Genomic DNA, 23,788 nt, shown 5'->3' on the forward strand with positions numbered 1-23,788 from the left:
CTAGACAATAGGCAGTGAGAGAGGGTCTGCACAGGCCTGCGCATGTGGCATTAGCTCTTTAATTATTATAATTACCTAAGTTTAAGGTCAAATCACCTGTGTATTGCTGATAAAATGAATGATTTCTTTTAAAACAGCAGAAGTAGTGCTTCTATTACCTCGGATGTTATAGGAATGGCTAATCCATGTGGGTGAGATATTACAGAATTATCCCCACCTATAGAGCAACAACCCAGAGGAAGAATGGCTGGAATCCTGCATCTGCACTCTTTTAACACTCAACACTGGAAATACACTCCAGTTCCCAAGAGAGAGCTCTGTGGTTGAAGGCAACCTTTCCCACTACTGAAAACACAGTCTTCTGGCAGTTTAAAATTGCCTTGTAATAGGATTTACCCCAGGTAAGATGCTGTCAGATTTGGAATCTCGAAATCAAGTTTTGCAAGCTTTGATCAGTCACCAGATTGCAGCCTGAATCCAAAAAAACTCAAAGACTGGATGTAAAGGATTTGCAAAATATCTGCACTTTGAACTCTCCTGAATGATGAAATGCCATAAAATGCTAAATGGTGTGATGAAAGATTTTCCTCTTTGTCTGATCCAAAATAACTCAAAGATTTCATGATTTAATCTTTCATCAGCATGAATTCCAAATACTTCATGTCTAATCCAGAAACTCCAGGGAAAAGCAATCCTGTTGTCCTTTGGGGAGGACCTAGCTAGACCTCAGAATCAATGAAGGAGTAGCCCAGATGTCTGGAGACTTCAAAGGCTTCGCAGGTGATCATGATGTCCATCAGGCTTGAGAATTGTTGCTGTACAAAGTGTCCGTCTTTAAATGGTTTTAAGACTTGGCTAGCCTGTATTTTTTTCAATAGATCACTAGTTAAAACCTAGTACCAGGAATTCCCTGATGGTCCAGTGGTTAGGACTCTGCACCTTCACTGCTGAGGGCATGGGTTCAATCTCTGGTCAGGGAGCTAAGACACCACAAGCCACATGACCAAAACAACAACAAAAACAAAAAAAAAAACAAACCTTGTATCAATTTGAGACAGGGCAAGACTGGTGTTAGGGAGGATCACTGGAGTGCTATTATCACAATCTGTGTGAGTGTTGCTGAGTGTCTAAGCCAGGGCAGTGGACGTGGGAGAGGGAAACAGAGGCTCGGGGGTAGGGAGGTAGAGTCAGTGCATAGTCAGCATTGCTCAGAGATTGAATGTGGAGTATGGACTATGCAGTAAAAAACAAGTCTAAAATAACTAGCAGATTTCTCTCTTGGGTGACTGGTTGGATGGTGAAGCCCATGACTCAGCAGGTTCTAACACCAGTTCTCTAACACCAACTGGAGACTCTACAATTCAATCCAGTTCTGACACCAGAGAATTGAGAGCAGATTTGGCAAATTAAAGGCTCAGTCTCAAAAGACTGCTTTGCTCGGACACAGCCACAGGTGGAGTCCCCAGGTGACCCACATTTCTATCTTGGCTACAAATGTGAGTGTTCCCCAAATCCCCCACTCATGTTCAACAATCTGCTAAAACAGCTCACAGAAGTCACTGAAAGCACAATACTTGATAATGGCTGTTTTACGGGCCACAAATGAACAGCCAGATGAAGTGGCACATGGGGTATATGTGAAAGGATCCTGAGCGTAGGAGCCTCTGCCCTCTGTGGAGTTGGGGTGCACCATCCTCCTGGTACACCGATATGTCCACCAACCAGGAAGCTCCCCCTAACCTCCTTATTCCAGAGTTTTTCTGAGTTTCTGGGATTTCACTAGGTAGACATGATTGGTAATCAACCACTCAATCCCCAGCGCATTTTGTTTCCGTGGAGGTGGGAGGAGAGTGAGGGAATGAGCGTTCCAGCCCTTTCGTCACTGGCTTGGTCTTTCTTGTGTGGCCAGCCGATCTTCTGAAATTCTCCGGGCCCACCAGGGCTCACCTTGTCAGCATAAACTCAGATGTGGTTGAAAGGGCTCCCTCAGGAATAACAAAAGAGGCTCCCAATGCTGGGCAAATTCCAAGAGTTTTTGAAACTCTGTCAGAAAGGGGAGGAAAGGTAAAGACATATTTTTGCTCTATCCTACTAAGGAATGGTAACATAAAATACATTTTCAGAGGAAGGTGAAAGTGAAAGTCGCTCAGTCGTGTCTGACTCTTTGCGATCCCATGGACTACACAGTCCATGCAATTCTCCAGGCCAGAATACTGGAGTGGGTAGCTTTTCCCTTCTCCAGGGAATCTTCCCAACCCGGGGATCCAACCAAGGTCTCTAGCATTGCAGGTGGATTCTTTACCAGCTGAGCCACAAGAGAAGGTAGCTAGCTCCATTTTGTATATGATGAGCTTAAGGATGACTCAGATGGATAAATCTAGCAGGCAGTTGCACTTGCAGGGAGAGGGCAGGACTGGAGGCAGAAGTTCAGAAGTCACTGAATGACATGGTCCTATGAGGACCCCAAGGGTATGAGTCAGATACGGTAGGGGGGGCGGGAAATATATATATATATATATATATATATATATATATATATATATATATATTTGGGACTCATATATATATATGAGTCCCAAAAAGGAGGACTAAATATCAGGACCCAAGGGTAAGGCTTCAGCTCCCAGAGGAGTTGCATTTTAGTCCCCTGGTTGAAGAGTCGGAAGTGACTTGGAGAATGTGATGGGGTGTTTCACCTGCGTAGGCCCTTGTACCCCTCAGAGTTGCGCTTAGATAAATCCTTCAGCGTGAAAACAAGTCTTCCCTTGACTGTCTGCCACCACAGGCCTCTGGATTTCTCCCATCTCCTGGAGGCTCCCTCTCAGCTTCCTTTGGCAGCTGCTGTCTGAGCTCCCTTCCAGTGCTGAGCTGTTCAGCAGTTAGTGTTTGCTCCACCTTATCTACACTCGAGTTGTGTTTATCCAGTCCTGTGAGACTGGACATTTTCCAGATTCTGATGACAACCAGATCTCCATCTTCATCTTGACCTCGGCCCAGAATTCCAAATTTGCAAATCCACCTACCCACCCACCCCTCTGCATGGGTCTGGTTGGCAATACTCACTTTCCCCACCTCCATAAACTGTAGGACCATTCATTCACCCAGCTGCTTAAACCCGATATCCTGTGTTGCTTTCCCTGTCATTTGCAGGCCCTCTATAAGTCCCAGTAAGATCATTTCCAAAACACATTCTAGGGCTATCCATTTGCCCCATCGTCTCCCTCCTCCCCACTTGGCCCCCAAATCCAGGTCACCTATGCCTCCTCTGGCCTGCATCAACAGCCTCCAGACAGGTCTTCTTGCAACCATTCTGCCCTCTACCATCCAACTTTTAAATATCAACTCCAGTGACTTAACGAAATTAATTACTAGATTATGTTTTTGAGGCATTTTAGGCTTACAGAAAAATTGAGAAGGAAGTACTGAGAATTTCCCTAGTCTCCTCACCACCACCACCCCATCCTTGACTCAGTTTCCTCTATTATTAATATCTTGCATTGGTATGGTACAATTGTTACAATTGATGAACCAATATTGATATATTACTATTAACTAAAGTCCATATTTTACATTAAGGTTCACTTGTTTTGCACAGTCTGTGGGTTTTGATAAATGTGTAATGACGTGTATCTACCCTTAAGCCATCATACAGAATAATTTCACTGCTCCATAATCCCTGTACTGCACATATTCATCCTTCCCGCGCTCACCTGAGCTCTTTGCAACCACTCCTTGTACCGTTTCCATAGTTTGGCCTTTTCCAGAATGTCATATAGTTGGAATCACACAGCGTGATGCTTTCTCAGACAGGTTTCATTCACTTAGATGTATGTACTTAAGGTTTCTCTATGTTTTTCGTGACTTGAGAGCTCATTCCTTTTTTATCACTGAACAGTCTTTCATTGTAAAGATGTACTAAAGTTCGCTTACCCATTTACCTATGGAAGGATGTCTTGGTTGCTTTCAAATTCCAGTGACTTTTTAACACAGAAGCCAGAACATTGGTTACTCTGCTGTTGCACACACTTCCTTCTCTGACTTTTAATGCCTTAATGATTTGGTCCCTGCCTGCCCCTCTCAGCTCCCCCACTGTGCTCCTTTCACTTTGTCATTCTCTCTGTCCTTGTCTGACAGCCAATGTACCATCTGCTTCCCACAATAGGATGCTCTTCCCTTGAATATTCACATGGACCACTTCTCATTCAGGTTTCAGCAAGGTTCCCCCTGGTCCCATTCCAAGATTACCCCTCAGTTACTCTCTATCACAACATCTCATCTGTAATTCTTTTCCTTACCACTTAACTCCGTTTGATAGTTTCTTTTTGTTTATTTATTCTTTTTCCCTTCAGTAAGAGCAGGGGGTAATGCCCTGGTGATCCAGTGGTTAGGACTCCATGCTTTCAATGCCAAGGGTGCAGGTTCAATCTCTGGTCAGGGAACTAAGATCCCACAAGCCACACAGTGTGGCTAAAAAAACAAAAAGAAGAGAGAGAGCAAGGACCTCCTCTGTCTTATTCACTGATTTATATCTAGCACCTAGCATTGTGATGATTGAATGAATAGTTTATTAGTAAATGTTTCCCATTTCTAGAAGAACACTGTACCATTGTAACAAGTATTTACAATAATTAAAGTAGAAATCAACATTTTGAGATGAACTTTTTCCATACCATATGCTTTTTATTTGCTTACTGAAACTCTTCTCTAGATTTCCATTCATAGTCAAAATCCTACCTCCTCCAAGGCCCCCTGTCTGCTCCTGGGTCTCTTATATCTTTGCTGACACAGCAAAGCTATGAGGTTAGGCAGTAGAGCCAAAGGGTAGTGCCCAAAGAATGGGAAAGAGGAAATGGCAAGTGGACGATCAAGTTTAAAAATCAAGTAAAAAGAGCTGATTTGGTTAAAAAAAAAAAAAAAGTTCTGAAAGCAATGAAAAGAACCCTACAAATGCTTTGAATAAGCAAAACATCCTGTGAATAAGTGTTTAGTCTCCTAAAAAGATTCTTTTCAAGGACAACTTTCATTAAAAGTGAAATCAAATTGTTTACAATTGTATACCCATATAATCTTTAAATAAATCTGATAAAGGGGGGAAAATCATCGTTCAAGGGATTGTTGCAATCTTCGATCTTAAGAAAAGGTATGGAACGTGTGAGTTTTTATGTACTTATCTTGGTTGTGCTGGGTCTTTGTTGCTGCATGCGGGCTTTCGCTAGTTGTGGAGAGTAGGGGCTACTCTGCGTGGTGGTGCACGGGCTTCTCACTGCCGTGTCTTCTCTTGTGGGGCACAGGCTTTAGGTGTGCGGACATCAGTAGCTGCAGCACGCAGGTTGCAGTGTGGCTCACAGGCTCTAGAGTGCAGGCTCGGTAGTTGTGGCACACGGGCTTAGTTGCTCTGAGGTACGTGGAATCTTCCTTGACCAGAGAGCAAACCCGTGTCCCTTGCATTGGCAGATGGATTCTTATCCACCGTACCACCCGCGAAGGCCAGAACTTATGACTTTTAACTCTGTGGATTGAGGTTCAAATGCTATGGATCATATAAAGATCCTCTCCCAGCTGTAAGATTCTGCAGTTCTGCATATGGTCATCGTTCAAACTATCTGCCTTTGTAAAAAGTGTGGTAATAGATCAAAGGATAAAGGATTCCATGCATATTAGGATAGGGTCATGTGAAGCCAAGTATACCTTGCACTGCCTGATAGGATGGCACTCAAAGTGGAAGAAGACTTTCTGTTTTAAAGAAAGACAGTGCTCAAAAACTTAATCACTCAGAGGCCTGGGGCTAGGGCTAGATATAGAATAAAACCATTTTAGAGTTGGTGGGCGGGGTGGGGGGGCGCCTTAGAGCGCTCTAATTTGGAGAAGAAAGTATTCAGACAGGTGCAGACTTGCTCACCGGCATTAATGTATTACGAACCATGGCCAGCATTTGGACCTAAGACCTTAATCTTCCTGTGCAGCGCTGCATCCAGTTCACTTCAACCGCCTCCCTGTTGTTATTTTAAGTCACCAAGTTTTGGGGTGATTTGTTACTCAGTGTTAGTAGCTGAAACACACTCATTTTATAAGGGCAATTCTTTAAAAAGAAATACTGAGAAAAAGAAAAGATAGGGAAGGAGAGAAGGAGAAATGAAAGAAGGGAGGGAGGGAGGAAGAAAGGAAGGAAAGAGAGAAGGAAATAAAAGATGATGGTGTGACAACCACCTATACCTGTTTTACAAGAAGGATTCCACTATATAACACAGGGCGGCCAGCCTTGAGCTCTGTGATGACCTACAGGGATGAGATGGGATGGGGGAGGGAGGTTCAAGAGGGAGGGTGTGTGTATATATATGCTGCTGCTGAGTCGCTTCAGTCGTGTCCGACTCTGTGCGACCCCACAGACGGCAGCCCACCAGGCTCCGCCATCCCTGGGATTCTCCAGGCAAGAACACTGGAGTGGGTTGCCATCTCCTTCTCCAATGCACGAAAGTGAAAAGTGAAAGTGAAGTTGCTAAGTCATGTCTGACTCTTAGCGACCCCATGGACTGCAGCCTACCAGGCTCCTCCATCCATGGGATTTTCCAGGCAAGATTACTGGAGTGGGGTGCCACTGCCTTCTCTGGTGTGTGTATATATATATATATATATATATATATATATATATATATATATATAATTATGACATTATCATTGTTGTATGGCAGAAGCCAACACAACATTGTAAAGCAATTATCCTCCAATTAAAAAATAAATAGTAAATAAAATAAGATACAAGAAGGATTCGAAACGGTTGTTCCACTACCCACCAAATTCCTTTAAAAAGAAATGAAAATCTCCCCCTAAAGAAGACTTTCCATATTAATAGCCCTGAAGGAGTTCTTTCACTTTCTGCTCTGCTACCAGGAAAAATAAGCAGGAATTATGAAGGTGGACGTTTAGCAGTATGTTCTGTGTTCTGTGATGTTATCGGGTCACAGTGTGATCTTGTTAATCAAGCTGCTGAATGTACTTCACTTTCTGGTGTCACTTACAGTTCACGAAATACGGTGTTTGAGGTATCTCTGGAGAGCCTGGGCGTAGGGTCTTTGAATGGGAGTGATTCTATGCTTCTAAGTCAGATTTGTTTCAACTAACAGCACCATTTTCAAGGAACATGAATGTGAGGACTCTCAAGCATAGCACATTCCTAATGCTAAGACATAAAGAACCCAAATTAATCCTTTTGAGAGTCCTTTGGGAACTCATGTACCCAATTCTTCCTTACACATCCCAATGAGCATTACTGTCCAGACGTAGAGAGGCATCTATCAATTAGTTGAGAGTTGGGGGAGGAGTGTTAGAATAGGGAATAAGTGGCTTTTTTTAGTATTCCTTAAATTTCCCTTTAATGATATTTTAGTTTTTTTTCTTATGCCAACCATATGATAAAATTATGTTTAGACCCCCAGTTTTGCAGTTTCCTCATTCTCTAATTAACGCATCTTATTCACAGTATCTCTAGATTAAATACATGAGTTTTTAAGGCCCCTAATAACTGAGTACTGCCCATTTAAAAAATCAATGGATGGATTTTTCATTATTTCATTATTACTAATGAAAATAATTTCCCCAACACATTGTTATTATGAGAATTCATTCCTGGAGGATTCTTTGTTGATTAGAGGGAAAAAATGTTTTCATCCTTGAGGTCTTTCTTTTCATCTTTGGCTCTTGACAAATTTTGTCAATAAAAACCTGTCGTCAGCTATGTCTATTTCATCATCACTAAGTATACCTCATATTCCTCCCCAAGCTCAGAATATCTTCTTACAAATGTTAGAATGGAATTCCCTTCCTATATTGGTGGGTTTAGTCACTAAGTTGTGTCCAACTCTTGTGACCTCATGGACTGTAGCCCACCAGGCTCCTCTGTCCATGGGATTTCCCAGGCAAGAATACTGCAGTGGGTATTGCCATTCCCTTCTCCAGGGGGTCTTCCTGACCCAGGGATTGAACCTGGATCTCCTCCATTGCAGGCTGTCTCCTGCATTGGAGGAGGATTCTTTACCAACTGAGTTACCTGGAAAGACCCTTCCTATATTGGCTATATATTTTAAAATCTATTCTGTTTTATTAAAGTATTGAATGCTACATGTAGCTTACTATAAAAATTTGTGAATTGTAAGTTTCAGTTTCTTACCAGTTCTTTCTTGTAACTCACATTATTATCTTTTCTACCAACCAAGAGCGTCATTTCTTCACCCTGTGTATAAAGCTCTTTGCTCTTTTCTCTCAATAAAACTTTCAGGCAGTTCAATTTTGCCCACTTCTCCTTCCCTGTCAGGGTTTGTTAACTGCTCTTGAGGTGCCGAAAAAAGATAGAAAGCCTTTTCCTTTCTATTTGACTTGCCTGGTACTCAGATACCAGGAGAAGCTCTTTTACCTCCTTCTCTTCCACTTCAATCAGAAGGATGGGCGTGCTTATTCAGAGTTGCTCAGCTCCTTTGCTGTGGCTGAGAGCTAATTTTTTGCTTTTATCCAGAACTGCACCATAGGAACCTTGTGCTTTTTACTGCTACCCCAGCTCCTTTACCACTTTCAGGGGCCCTCAGATGAGCATCTCGCTTCAAATGCCAACAAAAATGCTGCTTCCCCTCCCCTCAACTAGCAGAAAAGTGCACCACCATGTACCAATCAAAGGAAATGTTTATGATGAGGACTCATCACATTGATCAAAATGACCTTACTTGTCTCAGATAAACTCACAATAGCTCAAAGTGGTCATGGGAATGTGCCACATCGGACACTGAAAAGGGGAATTTGAAGAAATTTTCAAAGGTGGATTTTCTTCTTAGAGTCCATTCCCTATTGACACTTTATCTACAAATATTCTGTGATAACAGTGTCTGGTTAATTAACAGAATGTCTTTTATTTGGGGTATAATTGGAGGATTAGAGGAGGAAAATCCTCAACTTATTATTATTTTTTTTGATTTGTTTCTGGTAACTGTGATTCATATAAATGAGACGTTGTCCTATTCTTACAATTAATAATTAGCATATAGGTTATAATTATTTTTTTTTACTTATACAGATTCCAAATCTTAAAGCAGGGAGAAAAAGGAGAGAGGCTTTCAGTTAAATATGGCAGAATTATAACATGCATTTTTCTCTTCTTCCCTTCCAAACTTCCCTAAAATAACACTAAAGGAATAAAAGGTATTAGCATATGTGGACAGAGAGAACGAAAGAGGAGACAAAAGTGAAAGAGAGATTTCAGCAAGTTTCTTGAAGATGGCAATTGAGTTGGAGAGGTGGCAATCGACTTAGCAGAGTTGAGTAACAGTAAAAGTGCTGCAGGGAGATTTCCAGAAGCAGTGATTCAGCTTCCTGTGCACCCAATCCCATCCTGACACTAATTCTGTGGGAGAGGTGTGGTCCATGTTGGAGAAACTGATTAAAAATGGCTTCAGATCCAGGCCCTGGAGGTCAGTGCCAGACTGGAGTGTGGCCTGACCTCAAACAGAGGGACAAAGTGAAGTTTATGTACAGAATTGTGAGACCCAGCCCCCCCCCCCCCCCGCCCCTAGGTTTTGTCCTACTCCCTGAATACCAGCAACCAAGTCTCTCAAACAGGAGACTGGAGGACCGATGCTTCTATTTAAAAACAATACATTAAAAAAAAAAAAAAAACCCATAACTGAATAGCCTCTAAGAAAAGAGCTCAGAAGCTGACATTTAGGACTCTCCCAACAGAAGGGCTGGTTTAAAGCACCACCATCCCATGGTGACACTCACCATGCAGCAAGCCCAGCCCCCTACTCCCCCCAGCACACACACACACACAGACTTTCCAAACTGTTGTCCAGTGCTTCAGTCTCTAATACCAGTAAAGGATCAGCAAACACTTGAGGAAAATCTTTGGCATATAAGACAGAGACCAAACTTAAACAAACAGAAAAAGGAAGCAGAGACAATATGGGCGCAGAAGGAACCTTAAACAAAGAAAGAAAATCAACCTCTGATCCAAACGATGTATTCATAAAACAAATCCAAGATATGGAGGGGAAAAAAAAAAGAGTTCAATAAACCCTTTAAGAAATTAAAAATACAGCACTTGGGATTAAAATATTTAGTATAAGCTTTGTTCTATAAAGTTAATTTCTTCTATAAACCTAAATAAAAAGTGTAAGTATGGAAGATAGCAAATAAATGATTTTTTTAAATGAAATTGAGAATCAATCTCCAAGCTCTTAACATGATTAATAAAGTTTCTGAAAACACAGAATAGAGAAAATGGAGACAATAAAATTATCAAAGAAATGATATATGAAATATTTCCCAAAAGACATGGATCTCCTGATCAAAAGGAACCACCAAGTGCTCAGCACAGTGAATGAACGATGAACACAAGCGCCAAAGCCACAGCGTTGTAAAACGTCAGAACACAGGAGATGCAACGATGTCTCTGAAAGCCTCCAAACAGGAAAAAAAGTCACATACAAAGATGAGAATCAAATGCCATCATCTTCTAAATTCTGAGAGGTAAGGATTTTGAAAATACAATTCTATATTTACTAAAATATCAGTCAAGCATGAGGAGAGTATTAGTCTGGCTGCCATAACAAAACGCCATAGACTGGGCAGCTTCAACAAACAGAAATGCATTTGCTCACAGTCTGAAGGCTGGAAGTCCAAGGTGCCTGTAGGATTGATGTCTGGTAACAGCTCTCCCCTCGATTCCAAGCAGCTGCTATCTTGCTGGGTGCTCACATGACCTCTTCTTTGTAAGGACACAGAGGAAATGGAGTGCCATGTGGAAGACCTGAGTTTGAACTTGAGTTGGGAAGATCCCTTGGAGGAGGGAAAGGCTACCCACTGCAGTATTCTTGTCTGGAGAATCCCCTGGACAGAGGAGCCTGGCGGGCTGCAGTCCATAGGACTATAAAGAGTAGGACACTCAATGACTAAACACAGCACAGCACATCCTGTAAGAAATAGTTAAAAGAGTTGAAAGAAGTAGGATCTGGGAAATAAGACTGAAGGTGGGGATGGGTTGGGCAAAGGATCAGTTTCTATCATAAGATTTTTAGAAGCTATTTGATTTTTTTTTTAACTATTGGCATGTATTTTTTAAAGAAAAATAGAAGCTAATTTTAAAAAAGAAAAGCAGCAGCTTCTGGGAACTCTTCTTAATGCTCTGTGGGTGACCTAAATTGTCAGTCAGTCAGTCAGTTCAGTCGCTCAGTCATGTCCGACTCTGCGACCCCATGAATTGCAGCACGCCAGGCCTCCCTGTCCATCACCAACTTCTGGAGTTCACTCAGACTCATGTTCATTGAGTCGGTGATGCCATCCAACCATCTCATCCTCTGTTGTCCCCTTCTCCTCCTGCCCCCAATCCCTCCCAGCATCAGAGTATTTTCCAGTGAGTCAACTCTTCGCATGGGGTGGCCAAAGTACTGGAGTTTCAGCTTTAGCATCATTCCTTCCAAAGAACATCTAGGACCGATCTCTGGACTGATTGGATCTCCTTGAAGTCCAAGGGACTCTCAAGAGTCTTCTCCAACACCACAGTTCAAAAGCATCAATTCTTCTGCGCTCAGCTTTCTTCATAGTCCAACTCTCACATCCATACATGACTACTGGAAAAACCATAGCCTTGACTAGACGGACCTTTGTTGGCAAAGTAATGTCTCTGCTTTTGAATATGCTATCTAGGCTGGTCATAACTTTTCTTTCAAGGAGTAAGTGTCTTTTAATTTCATACTGCAGTCACCATCTGCAGTGATTTTGGAGCCCCCCAAAATAAAGTCTGACGCTATTTCCACTGTTTCCCCATCTATTTGCCATGAAGTGATGGGCCCAGATGCCATGATCTTAGTTTTCTGAATGCTGAGCTTTAAGCCGACTTTTTTACTCTCCATTTTCACTCTCATCAAGAGGCTTTTTAGTTCCTCTTCACTTTCTGCCATAAGGGTGGTGTCATCTGCATATCTGAGGTTAAGGATATTTCTCCCAGCAATCTTGATTCCAGCTTGTGCTTCTTCCAGCCCACCGCTTCTCATGATGTACTCTGCACAGAAGTTAAATAAGCAGGGTGACAATATACAGCCTTGACGTACTCCTTTTCCTATTTGGAACCAGTCTGTTGTTCCATGTCCAGTTCTAACTGTTGCTTCCTGACCTGCATATAGGTTTTTCAAGAGGCAGGTCAGGTGGTCTGGGATTCCCATCTCTTGAAGAATTTCCACAGTTTATTGTGATCCACACAGTCAAAGGCTTTGGCATAGTCAATAAAGCAGAAATAGATGTTTTTCTGGAACACTCTTGCTTTTTCCATGATCCAGTGGATGTTGGCAATTTGATCTCTGGTTCCTCTACCTTTTCGAAAACTAGCTTGAAAATCTGGAAGTTCACAGTTCACGTATTGCTGAAGCCTGGCTTGGAGAATTTTGAGCCTTACTTTACTAGCGTGTGAGATGAGTGCAATGGTGCGGTAGTTTGAGCATTCTTTGGCATTGCCTTTCTTTGGGATTGGAATGAAAACTGAGCTTTTCCAGTCCTGTGGCCACTGCTGAGTTTTCCAAAGTTGCTGGCATATTGAGTGCAGCACTTTCACAGCATCACCTTTCAGGATTTGAAATAGCTTAACAGGAATTCCATCACCTCCACTAGCTTTGTTCGTAGTGATGCTTCATAAGGCCCACTTGACTTTACATTCCAGGATGTCTGGCTCTAAGTGAGTGATCATACCATCGTGATTATCTTGGTTGTGAAGATCTTTTTTGTACAGTTCTTCTGTGTATTCTTGCCACCTCTTCTTAATATCATCTGCTTCTGTTAGGTCCATACCATTTCTGTCCTTTATCGAGCCTATCTTTGCATGAAATGTTCCCTTGGTATCTCTAATTTTCTTGAAGAGATTTCTAGTCTTTCCCATTCTGTTGTTTTCCTCTATTTCTTTGCATTGATCGCTGAGGAAGGCTTTCTTATCTCTTCTTGCTATTCTTTGGAACTCTGTATTTAGATGCTTATATCTTTCCTTTTCGCCTTTGCTTTTTGCTTCTCTTCTTTTCACAGCTATTTGTAAGGCCTCCCCTAAATTGTAAGGAAATCTAAAAAGGAGTGTGTGTATATATATATATATATATATATATATACACACTTTGCTGTGCAGCAGAAACTAACACAGTATTGTTAAGGAAATATACTCAACAACAACAAAAAATATCCTACAGAAAGATAACAGCTTTTTCACCATCACCTCTCCTCTATCTCTTCTCTCCACAGCCATATTAATTGGCTCTGGCTCCTTCCGTATGCTTGGCATTAAAGACTGATTTACATGGTCAAGTCTAAGCCCCTTGTGATGGTACCTGGTCTGCATAACCTTCCTGCATGACATTTCAAGATAAAAATGGTGCAATGACATTGAAGATAAGTCTCAAAGTCCATCCAAAGAAAGATTTTCTTTCCACTAGCAGCACACAGAGACATACATGGAAAGAGGTAGCAGCTCTTTCATGTCTACCTCAAACATCAGGAAATGTAATGTCATGTAATGCCAAGATTTCAAATGCTCTCAGGATTCATCTGCTCCAACTCATGACATAATTAGTGCAGCACAAAGATCGAAAGAATGGCTTGCATCTCCCCAGCTTCGGTGTCCAACTTCTCACTGAACTTCTTCAAACTCTTACAGAAACCTCAAAGTCAACATGTGCCAAGTTCAAATCTTGATTTCTCCTCCAGGGACATGTCTCCTGTGCTGCTCTGTCTCTGAGTGATGCTACCATGCATCCAGTTGCAGAAACCAGAAGCCAGCACCACCCTAAACCAATTTTTCATCATCTCTTGCCAGGGTAACTGTAATGACTTTTAACTGGTCTGCTATGTACACTGAGCCCCACTCCACACAGAAAGTTCCATCAAAAGGCAGAGTTGAACAAATTTCAAGTTCTGTAATTAAAATCTTTCAGCGGCTTTCAGTGCTCCTGAATAAAGACCAAACTCCTTAATGTGGTCTAGAAGGTTCTGCTTGGTCTGGTCACCCAGCTATATCTAGATTCATCTTGCACCACAATCTCCTTAAATCTCTGTCCAGCCACTTTCTCCTCCTCTCAGTCCACCTTACTGCTCATTATTAGGTAAACAGTGGGCTTTCAATAAAGAATTCTTGAATGCATTGTAACACGCAGATACAAGTTCAAAACCTAGTATGTCTCTGAACACATGAACCTCCTCAAATCCATTGCCTCATCTATAGAGTGGAGATAATAAAACCTATCCAAGGGTTTTTTCAGGATTCAACAAGATATTGACAATAAAGAACTTATCATAGTGCCTGGCACAAAATAAGAACACAGAAATTGTTAGTTATCTAATATTCTGCAGAATACCATCAAAATATTCCTGTTTCCATTAGTAATTGGTCATGCATGTCATTTGTTAATTAATCTGAACCTTTAAAAGCTTCATTCACATTTTGAGTCTGTGCAAATTCTAGGGATAATAAACTTCATGATTTTATTACCCTTAGTGCAAAGGAGTTGAGTGTTGGTACTGACTTGTCCCGACTCACAAGAGCTGATTGTTAAACTTTCAGGAAGTTTGTGAGCCAGTTGTATAATATGGTTTTTATTAAGATTTAAACTGCATAAACTTACATTGAAAGAATTATACTGAAAACAAGATAATAAACAATAAGTACTCAAAACGCATCATATCCTATTTATTTTGCTATATTTTGTTTTAAACTCTGCTCTTGGAGTTATTTATGCCTGTTGTATCTGTGTAACAAAATACTATCTGATGACTCCCTACTGTATATCTCTTCCTATCTGTACTTTCAATTACATCACATTGGTAGCTTGCAATCGGTCACACTGGGAGTATTTACACCATGGAAATCAGCAACCATTATAAATAAAGATTTCCCTCTCCCCACCTTGAATGCTGGCTTTTAAACATTATCAGCACACCAGTGAGTCATGCCTGATTATGTAGACATCAGAGAAAGATGAAGAAAGACCTCAACATAAATGACAGTGATCTTTTAGCAAAGTCAATAGCTCTCATAACACCGTATAACATTTCCTTTACTGTATTAATGAATCCACTAGATCCTTCCTTAGAGAATATTGACTTTAAGTTTATATACAGTTTTTATTAAGTTTGACTCTCAGGTTTGTTTGTAGAAACAAATGTGGAGGGCACACTGTTATGAGAGAGACATCACAGCTAAGGTATTGACTGTAAGCAGTTTGATGACAAAGAAGGAGAAATAAAAGCAATGAAAACCTAGAGAGGAACAAATAAAGCCCAGGAGTGTGAGGTCACTAGTATAAGGAAACCCCGAAATAGTCACTATAGCACAGCATAGAACAAGAGTTAATGATCTTAGGGCAGCTAAGAGTCCTCATGAACATGTTTGCTGTCTTCTATATATTGTTTAAGAAAGAATGGTGTGCAATATGCATTTTAAATATCTAAAAATGCATTTCATCAAAACAGACTGGGAAAACTGGATATCCACATACAAAAGAATGGATTTGGATCCTTACCTTAAAACTCAAAGTGGATCTAAAGACCCAAACATAAGAGCTACAACTATAACATTCTTAGAAGAAAACAGGAGAAAAGCTTCATGACTTTGAATTTGGCAATGATTTCTTGGATATGACACTGAAAGCATAGCCAAGAACAATAACAGATATAAATTGGATTTCATCAAAATTAAAAACTTTTGTGCACCAAAGGACACTATCAAGAAAGTGAAAAGGCAACTCATGGAATAGGAGAAAATATTTACAAGCTATATATCTGATAAGCATAATATTCAGAATATATAATGAACTCCTACAACTCAACAATAACAAAAATAAACCACCTAGTTAAAAAATTGGCAAAGGACTTGAATAAACATTTCTCCAGAGAAGAGATACAAATGGCCAATAAGAACCCAAAAAGATGCTCAACATCACCAATCATGAACAAAATGCAAATCAAAGCCACAAGATACCATTTCACATCCATTAGAATGGCTACTATTTAAAAAACCAAAAATAAGAAGTGTTGGTGAAGATGTAGAGATGTTAGAACACTTGTGCCTTATCAGAGAGAAGGTCAAATAGCACAGACACAATGGAAAACAGTATGGCAGTTTCTCAAAAAATTAAACATAGAATTATCATATGACCCAGTAATTCCATTTCCTGGGATACACCCAAAAGAATTAAAAGCAGGAAATAGAGAACAGATTTGTACACCCCTGTCCATAGCAGTATTCTTCTCAATAGCCAAAAGGTGGAGACAACCTAAATGCACATAGGCAGAAGAAAGGATAAGCAAAATGTGGTATATGTGTAAAATGGAATATTACTCAGCCTGTACAAATACATGCTTAGTGAAATAAGGTAGACAGGAAAGGACAAGCATTGTATGATTCCATTTAGTTGAGGTATGTAAAATAGTCAAGTCCATGGAGACAGCAAGTAGGATACTGGTTACCAGAGGCTTGGGGAGGGGTAAATGGGGAGTTATTAAACAATAGCTGGATGCGGAGTTTCAATTTAGAAAGATGAATAAGTTCCGGAAATGGATAATGGTGATGGTTGCACAACAATGTGAGTATCTTTAAAGCCACTTAAATTGTACACTTAAAAATGGTTAAAATAGAGGGAGGGTGGGAGAGAGGTTCAAGAGGGAGGGAATATATGTATGCTTATGGCTGGTTCATGTTGTTGTACAGCAGAAAGTAACACAACATTGTAAAGCAATTATCCTCCAATTAAAATATTTTTCAAATGATAAATTTTATGTGATTAAATTTTACCACCACAAAAAGTGCTTTATAAGCATAAAAATCTAAAAATGGTTATTATGTAACCTAACTCTACACCTAAAGCAACTAGAAAAGGAAGAAATGAAGAACCCCAGGATTAGTAGAAGGAAAGAAATCTTAAAAATTAGGGCAGAAATAAATGCAAAAGAAACAAAAAAGAACATAGCAAAAATCAACAAAGCCAAAAGCTGGTTCTTTGAGAGGATAAATAAAATTGACAAACCATTAGCCAGACTCATCAAGAAACAAAGGGAGAAAAATCAAATCAATAACATTAGAAATGAAAATGGAGAGATCAGAACAAACACAGAAACACAAAGGATTATAAGAAACTACTATCAGCAATCATATGCCAATAAAATGGACAACTTGGAAGAAATGGACAAACTCTTAGAAAAGTACAACTTTCCAAAACTGAACCACGAAGAAATAGAAAATCTTAACAGACCCATCACAAGCACGGAAATTGAAAGTGTAATCAGGAATCTTCCAGCAAACAAAAGCCCGGGTCCAGACGGCTTCACAGCTGAATTCTACCAAAAATTTAGAGAAGAGCTAACACCTATCCTACTCAAACTCTTCCAGAAAATTGCAGAGGAAGGTAAACTTCCAAACTCATTCTATGAGGCCACCATCACCCTAATACCAAAACCTGACAAAGATCCCACGAAAAAAGAAAACTACAGGCCAATACCACTGATGAACATAGATGTAAAAATCCTTAACAAAATTCTAGCGATCAGAATCCAACAACACGTTAAAAAGATCATACGTCATGACCAAGTGGACTTTATCCCAGGGACGCAGGATTTTTCAATATTCACAAATCAATCAATGTAATATACCACATTAACAAATTGAAAAATAAAAGCCATATGATTATCTCAATAGATGCAGAGAAAGCCTTTGACAAAATTCAACATCCATTTATGATAAAAATTCTGCAGAAAGCAGGAATAGAAGGAACATACCTCAACATAATAAAAGCTACATATGACAAACCCACAGCAAACATTATCCTCAATGGTGAAAAATTGAAAGCATTTCCTCTAAAGTCAGGAACAAGACAAGGGTGCCCACTTTCATCACTACTATTCAACATAGTTTTGGAAGTTTTGGCCACAGCAATCAGAGCAGAAAAAGAAATAAAAGGAATCCAAATTGGAAAAGAAGAAGTAAAACTCTCACTGTTTGCAGATGACATGATCCTCTACATAGAAAACCCTAAAGACTCCACCAGAAAATTACTAGAGCTAATCAATGAATATAGTAAAGTTCCAGGATATAAAATCAACACACAGAAGTCCCTTGCATTCCTATACACCAATAATGGGAAAATAGAAAGAGAAATTAAGGAAACAATTCCATTCACCATTGCAACAAAAAGAATAAAATACTTAGGAATATATCTACCTAAACAAAAGACTTATATTTAGAAAAGTATAAAACACTGGTGAAAGAAATCAAAGAGGACACTAATAGATGGAGAAATATACTGTGTTCATGGATCGGAAGAATCAATATAGTGAAAATGAATATACTACCCAAAGCAATCTATAGATTCAATGCAATCCCTATCAAGCTACCAATGGTATTTTTCACAGAGCTAGAATAAATAATTTCACAATTTGTACAGAAATGCAAAAAACCTTGAATAGCCAAAGCAATCTTGAGAAAGAAGAATGGCTGGAGGAATCAACCTGCCTGACTTCAGGCTCTACTACAAAGCCACAGTCATTGAGACAGTATAGTACTGGCACAAAGACAGAAATATAGATCAATGGAACAAAATAGAAAGCCCAGAGATAAACCCACGCACCTATGAACACCTTATCTTTGACAAAGGAGGCAAGAATATACAATGGAGAAAAGACAATCTCTTTAACAAGTGGTGCTGGGAAAACTGGTCAACCACTTGTAAAAGAATGAAACTACAACACTTTCTAACACCATACACAAAAATAAACTCAAAATGGATTAAAGATCTAAACGTAAGACCAGAAACTATAGAACTCCTAGAGGAGAACATAGGCAAAACACCCTCCGACATAAATCACAGCAGGATCCTCTATAACCCACCTCCCAGAATATTGGAAATAAAAGCAAAAATAAACAAATGGGACCTAATTAAAATTAAAAACTTCTGCACAACAAAGGAAACTATAAGCAAGGTGAAAAGACAGCCTTCAGAATGGGAGAAAATAATAGCAAACAAAGCAACTGACAAAGCATTAATCTCAAAGATATACAAGTAACTCCTGCAGCTCAATTCCAGAAAAATAAACGACCCAATCAAAAAATGGGCCAAAGAACTAAACAGACATTTCTCCAAAGAAGACATACAGATGGCTAACAAACACATGAAAAGATGCTCAACATCACTCATGATCAGAGAAATGCAAATCAAAACCACTTTGAGGTACCATTTCACACCAGTCAGAATGGCTGCTGTCCAAAAGCCTACAAACAATAAACACTGTAGAGGGTGTGAAGAAAAGGGAACCCTCTTACACTGTTGGTGGGAATGCAAACTAGTACAGCCACTATGGAGAACAGTGTGGAGATTCCTTAAAAAACTGGAAATAGAACTGCCATACAACCCAGCAATCACACTGCTGGGCATACACACTGAGGAAACAAGAATTGAAAGAGACACATGTACCCCAATGTTCATCACAGCACTGTTTACAATAGCCAGGACATGGAAGCAACCTAGATGTCCATCAGCAGACGAATGGATAAAGAAAGCTGTGGTACATATACACAATGGAGTATTACTCAGCCATTAAAAAGAATACATTTGAATCAGTTCTAATGAAGTGGATGAAACTGGAGCCTATTATACGGAGTGAAGTAAGCCAGAAAGAAAAACACCAATACAGTATGCTAACACATATATATGGAATTTAGAAAGATGGTAACGATAACCCTATATGTGAGACAGCGAAAGAGACACAGATGTGTCTTTTGGACTCTATGGAAGAAGGCAAGGGTGGGATGATTTGGGAGAATGGCATTGAAACATGCATAATATCATATATGAAACGAATAGCCAGTCCAGGTTCGATGCATGATACAGGATGCTCGGGGCTGGTGCACTGGGATGACCCAGAGGGATGGTAGGGGAAGGGAAGTGGGAGAGGCATTCAGGATGGGAAACATGTGTACACCTGTGGCTGATTCATGTTGATGTATGGCAAAACCAATACAATATTGTAAAGTAATTAGCCTCCAATTAAAATAAATAAATTTATATTAAAAAATTTTTTAAGGTTATAATATGAACTTTATTTAAAATGGTTATTTAGTGTACTTTTTAAAAATGTACAACTTAAAGTGGACAAGCTCCAGGTCTCCAGAATAATACTGTATACGAAACATCACAGTCTCTGATTGGAATGGGACACAAGATGTGGTATTTATTTGTTATCAGTGTAATCATAAATATCAACAATGACATCCTCTATTGCTATAAGTTCAACCTCTGATCAACTATAAAGACAAATACAGTCCTTAAAACTGTCTGTGGGGGGAGACAGAGAAAGAACAGGATTAGACCAGAAGGGTGGACAGTGGGTGGCTTCTCTTGGGGAAGTTTAAAAAAGTGAAGATGAAAGAAGGCAAGGTGTCCTTAATAGTTACAAAAGAAGGTGAACTACAGTGTGACAGGAGACTAAAAAAAAAAAAGATCCACGGGGTGGGCTCAAAAACTGCTGGCTTTTGCAGGTGTTGCTATAGGATACCACTTTGGAACTGAACCCATTTGTTTCCCCACGCCTGACTCTGCCTGACCTCTGTTTGAAATTTTCCCTGAGCTCATTGTCTCAGACAGGACAGAAAAGGAGATTCTGGGAGCTTCTTCTTGGGTTTGTGTATTTCAATAGCCCATATACCTGAACAGAACAAAGAGATCAAGGTCTCAGTCACAGCATTTCAGAATTGAAGAAGTGGTCACCTTCCCCCATCTTCTGCCCCAAGAACATGAAGACCAGAAATGATATGCCTGGGTTGTTCTGAGGGAGCAAAAGTGGGGAGAAGAGGAGCACTAGGAATACCCCGGATGTCAGTGGCCTTGGAGATGGTTGTCCTGCAGCAGCCATAAGGGCTGGGGCTGCAGGGTGAGTGTAGGGGAAGTGGGCAGGCTCTTATTTTGGCAGAGATGTCTGCTTGTTGTAAGAGAAACCCTAGACCAAGAATAAATGCCTGAGATTACATTTCTGCCACTTCAGTAGAATGGTGATGCAGAACAGAAATTAAGTTATAGAAAAATCAAGAAAGCTACATTTTTTCCATATGTGAGTTTGTGTACTGAGATTTGCACTTTGTACAGTTTGGGGAGTCAAGAAATCATGACTATGATCCAGGAAAGCATATAAAGTGAGGATAGTGGAGCTGGTGGAAATTCTAAGGTTTAGTGAGTAAGCAGTAGAATTATCTACAAAGGAGCTATAGATCCCAAAAGGTAAGGAGAGCACCCGGAGAAAGTGTTGGCCTGGTGCACGAAGACTCACATACTATCAAGTGGCCTGCAAGTTGGTTGTGCCAGAATCAAGGTAGTGCTCTCACTGACATGGCCTGAGAGTGTAATTTTCTTCTCTGACTCACCCTGGTTAACAATTGATCCTGTCTTAGACACCAAAAAAATCCAGTCCCACTGGTTTCCATTTTGCAGTCCCCAATTTGGGTGACATATGGGCAGCCACAGGGCTTTTCAGGTCATGCCTGATGTGTTTCTTAAATGTCTTTCCACCTGGTCCATAATGGCTCATTCCTGTTGCCCAGGGTGTCCTCATCACAATCTCACCTCTTTAATTCTCCCAAGTAACCTCAACACTGTGACCTTACCTCCTCCTTTTAGCCTGTCTTTGGGATTAGGATCAATACCTGCTGCTTGGCTTTTATTCCAGTGATGGATAGCTTTGGAAACTCTTATCTGGGCTGGTTTACTGTCTCCATCTGATACTCCAAACTAATCTTCAGCCAAAGAGTCTTTTAAAAATGTCCTTATTTTAAAGAAAGATGGATGATCCTCTCTGTTTCAAATAAGAAGGAAAATCAAACTGGGAACAAAGAAGGAATTTTGTTCTGTTTTGTTTCAAGGAGTCCTTGAGAGCTATTAATAGATCGTCTTTCTTTTCTTTGGTTACTTTGATGCTCCACATTCAGTAAGAACCTGGCTGCCAGGAAGGTAGTGGGCAGTAGCAACCTGGGGCTTGAACTCGAGCTGTAAGTAGAACTTCTAAATATCTTTAAAATTTTTTTCTCAAAAAATTATTTTCTGCTTTTTTTTCTAGGCTCAAGAAATAATGAAATTTCAAGAAATAGCTGAGATTTCATTCAGATACTCAAATTAGGTCCCACATGGAAATTCTAAAACTTCCCTCATGGTGGCTCATTCTTGTAGGTCCTCTTGAGCTTTGTGCTTGAGTGTTCAGCCTCAAGGAGGAAAAGAACTGCCATATATTCTACTTAGAGTCACTCCTTCATTTGCAGATGGCTTTGGGATTGTGCTTAGAGTTAGTTGTCCCCATCCTGAGTGGGGAGATGAGTAAAGCTGGAAATAGACACAGAGTGAAATGAAGTCAATTTGGCATTTGAAGTGGAATTACTATGAGTGATTTAAGCCATTATTTTAGGAATTAGACCTTGCCGGATCATCGGAGTGTGTTAAGCAGTTATGTGAATCTGCTGTCCCTGTGTCTGATGAGGACTGGAAGTTAGCAGTCCATTGTCCAGTCACAGAATGGGACAAGGGACATCAAGTCGGGGAGAGGCAAGGACAGATGGGGACCTGGGAGGAAGTGCAGGAACCCATGTGAGTCTCTCAGCACCCTCAAGCACCTGCCCAGGAGTCAAGGGAGCTGCAGGCTGGTGGCTGCCTCACCCACAAGGGAAGCCAACAGATTCACAGCAGTGTGCACGCTGCTGTGAGCCTCCCCTTTTTACACTAGCAAACTTTGTGTTGCTCTCACTTTCTATCTCTTTCATGTACTTAAGAAATTGTTTTTTTAAGGAAAAGCAATAATAGAGACTAACTAAATACAGAAGCAACTAGACATTGCCTCCCCACCTCCAGGTAAAGTCACATCTTTATAGACATGTGCAAAGATGGCAGTGGAGACTGGAGCGAGTAGCCACAAGCCAAGGAATGTCTGGAGCCACCAGAGGTGGAAGGAACAAGGGAGGATTCTACTTCAGAGCCTTGGGAGGTGGTGAGGCTCACTGACACCTTGGTTTCAGACTTCTGGCCTCCAGAACTATGGAGCACTATTTTAATACATCAAGTTTGTGGCAGTTTATTATAGCAGCTACAGAAAACATACCCCTTCAAATCTCTCTGTAACCCTGCTGCTGCTGCTGCTGCTAAGTTGCTTCAGTCATGTCCGACTCTATGCGACCCCAGAGATGGCAGCCCACCAGGCTCCCCCATCCCTGGGATTCTCCAGGCAAGAACAATGGAGTGGGTTGCCATTTCCTTCTCCAATGCATGAAAGTGAAAAGTGAAGTGAAGTTGCTCAGTCGTGTCTGACTCTTAGCGACCCCATGGACTGCAGCCTACCAGGCTCCTCTGTCCATGGATTTTCCAGGCAAGAATACTGGAGTGGGGTGCCATTGCCTTCTCCGTGGAAATCCCTTACCAGCTATTAAATATTTTGACGAACACTGTGAATAAAAGTATAAGCATATTATTGAATATTACAGAGGTAAGTACCAGAAGAAGAATATAAAACAGAAATGGTTTTGTTAAAATAATTAGGAGATAAGGCCAGGCAGGAAGAGAAATCTATCTTTTCATTTTGTTCTCTTCTGTCCTTTTTCAAATTTTATTTTCCATGTATATACATTATTTTTTAAATCACTATGAAAAAAGAAAATATCAGATAATAGCACAAACATGTTTAAGAATGTCTGCACTAGAGAACAACTCAAAGATTTCACATAAGAAATCAGCACAAGGCAAAATTGGGAAACAGACAA

Source organism: Bos javanicus, chromosome 2 (assembly GCF_032452875.1).
Source record: "Bos javanicus breed banteng chromosome 2, ARS-OSU_banteng_1.0, whole genome shotgun sequence".
Taxonomy (NCBI): Eukaryota; Metazoa; Chordata; class Mammalia; order Artiodactyla; family Bovidae; genus Bos; species Bos javanicus.